Consider the following 3,434-nt stretch of genomic DNA (forward strand, 5'->3'; position numbering starts at 1 on the left):
CACTAATCCTGATGGTAGCTGAAGTGACATTGTGCCGACGGCGATTGCATCAACCTTGGAACCATTTCCTACGCGCATCGTCACTTCATCTTTTGCCAGCCTTCGCCTATTCCGCAGTTCCTGTTTCGAGTTGCAAATATGAGCAACAAAACCGGTATCAAATACCCAGGCACTACTACGAGAGCCGGTTAAGTACACATCAATAACATGTATATCAAATATACCTGATTTTTCTTTGCCCTCCTTCTTATCTGCCAGATACTTGGGGCAATTGCGCTTCCAGTGACCCATACCCTTGCAATAGAAGCACTCTATTTCAGGCTTAGGTCCAGCCTTGGGTTTCTTCGGCGGATTGGCAACAGGCTTGCCGCTCTTCTTCGAATTGCCCTTCTTGCCTTTGCCGTTTCTCTTGAAACTAGTGGTCTTGCTCACCATCAACACTTGACGCTCTTTACAGAGTTCAGACTCTGCGACTTTCAGCATCGCGAACAACTCGCCGGGAGACTTGTTCATCCCTTGCATGTTGTAGTTCAACACAAAGCCTTTATAGCTTGGCGGCAGTGATTGAAGGATTCTGTCAGTGATAGCTTCTTGCGGGAGTTCAATCCCCAGCTCAGCTAGACGGTTTGAGTACCCAGACATTTTGAGCACATGTTCACTGACAGACGAGTTCTCCTCCATCTTGCAAGCATAGAATTTATCGGAGGTCTCATACCTCTCGATCCGGGCGTTCTTCTGAAAGATAAACTCCAACTCCTGGAACATCTCAAATGCTCCATGACGCTCAAAGCGACGTTGAAGTCCCGGTTCTAAGCCATACAAGACTGCACATTGAACTATTGAGTAGTCCTCCTTACGTGCTAACCAAGCGTTCTTAACATCCTGATCAGCCGTAGCGGGTGGTTCATCTCCTAGCGCAGCATTAAGGACATAATCCTTCTTCCCAGCTTGTAAGATTAGCTTAAGATTACGAGCCGAGTCTACAAAGTTGCTTCCATCATCTTTCAACTTAGCTTTCTCTAGGAACGTATTAAAATTCAGGATGACTGACGCGTGAGCCATGATCTACAACACAAATATATTCAAAGTGGACTTATACTATGTTCAAGATAATTAGAGTTTAACTTAATCAAATTATATGCTAAACTCCCACTCAAAAAGTACATCTCTCTGGTCATTTGAGTGGTTCATGATCCACTTACACTATCCCAAGTCCGATCATCACGTGAGTTGAGTATAGTTTCAGTGGTAAGCATCCCTATGCTAATCATATCAACTATATGATTCATGATCGACCTTTCGGTCTCATGTGTTCCGAGGCCATGTCTGCACATGCTAGGCTCGTCAAGCTTAACCCGAGTGTTCCGCGTGCGCAACTGTTTTGCACCCGTTGTATGTGAACGTTGAGTCTATCACACCCGATCATCACGTGGTGTCTCGAAACGACGAACTGTAGCAACGGTGCACAGTCGGGGAGAACACAATTTCGTCTTGAAATTTTAGTGAGAGATCACCTCATAATGCTACCGTCGTTCTAAGCAAAACAAGGTGCATAAAAGGATTAACATCACATGCAATTCATAAGTGACATGATATGGCCATCATTACGTGCTTCTTGATCTCCATCTTCAAAGCACCGACACGATCTTCTTGTCACCGGCGCCACACCATGATCATCCATCAACGTGTTTCCATGGGGGTTGTCATGCTACTTATGCTATTACTACTAAAGCTACATCCTAGCAAAATAGTAAACGCATCTGCAAGCACAAACGTTAGTATAAAGACAACCCTATGGCTCCTGCTGATTGCCGTACCATCGACATGCAAGTCGATATTTCTATTACAACATGATCATCTCATACATCCAATATATCACATCACATCGTTGGCCATATCACATCACAATCATACCCTGCAAAAACAAGTTAGACGTCCTCTAATTTTGTTGTTGCATGTTTTACGTGGTGACCAAGGGTATCTAGTAGGATCGCATCTTACTTACGCAAACACCACAACGGAGATATATTAGTTGCTATTTAACCTCATCCAAGGACCTCCTCGGTCAAATCCGATTCAACTAAAGTTGGAGAAACCGTCACTTGCCAGTCATCTTTGAGCAAAGGGGGTTACTCGTAACGATGAAACCAGTCTCTCGTAAGCGTACGAGTAATGTCGGTCCAAGCCGCTTCAATCCAACAATACCGCGGAATCAAGAAAAGACTAAGGAGGGCAGCAAAACGCACATCACCGCCCACAAAAACTTTTGTGTTCTACTCGAGAAGACATCTACGCATGAACCTAGCTCTGATACCACTGTTGGGGAACGCCGCACGGGAAACAAAAAATTTCCTACGCGCACGAAGACCTATCATGGTGATGCCCATCTACGAGAGGGGATGAGTGATCTACGTACCCTTGTAGATCGTACAGCAGAAGCGTTAGAGAACGCGGTTGATGTAGTGGAACGTCCTCACGTCCCTCGATCCGCCCCGCGAACAATCCCGCGATCAGTCCCACGATCTAGTACCGAACGAACGGCACCTCCGCGTTCAGCACACGTACAACTCGACGATGATCTCGGTCTTCTTGATCCAGCAAGAGAGACGGAGAGGTAGAAGAGTTCTCGGCAGCGTGACGGCGCTCCGGAGGTTGGTGATGACCTTGTCTCAGCAGGGCTCCGCCCGAGCTCCGCAGAAACGCGATCTAGAGGAAAAACCGTGGAGGTATGTGGTCGGGCTGCCGTGGAAAAGTCGTCTCAAATCAGCCCTAAAACCTCCGTATATATAGGTGGGAGGGAGGGGGGCCTTGCCTTGGGGTCCAAGGACCCTCAAGGAGTCGGCCGAGCCAAGGGGGAGGACTCTCCCCCCCCCAAACCGAGTTGGACTAGGTTTGGTGGGAGGGAGTCCCCTCCCTTCCCACCTCCTCCCCTTTTTTTTTCCTTTCCTTTAATTTTTCTTCTCTTGGCGCATAGACCACTTGTGGGCTGTCCCACCAGCCCACTAAGGGCTGGTGCGCCACCCTTATAGCCTATGGGCTTCCCCGGGGTGGGTTGCCCCCCCGGTGAACCCCCGGAACCCATTCGTCATTCCCGGTACATTCCCGGTAACTCCGAAAACCTTCCGGTAATCAAATGAGGTCATCCTATATATCAATCTTCGTTTCCGGACCATTCCGGAAACCCTCGTGACGTCCGTGATCTCATCCGGTACTCCGAAAAACATTCGGTAACCAACCATATAACTCAAATACGCATAAAACAACGTCGAACTTTAAGTGTGCAGACCCTGCGGGTTCGAGAACTATGTAGACATGACTCGAGAGACTCCTCGGTCAATATCCAATAGCGGGACCTGGATGCCCATATTGGATCCTACATATTCTACGAAGATCTTATCGTTTGAACCTCAGTGCCAAGGATTCGTATAATCCCG

This window comes from Hordeum vulgare, chromosome 6H, assembly GCF_904849725.1.
Source record: "Hordeum vulgare subsp. vulgare chromosome 6H, MorexV3_pseudomolecules_assembly, whole genome shotgun sequence".
Classification (NCBI taxonomy): domain Eukaryota; kingdom Viridiplantae; phylum Streptophyta; class Magnoliopsida; order Poales; family Poaceae; genus Hordeum; species Hordeum vulgare.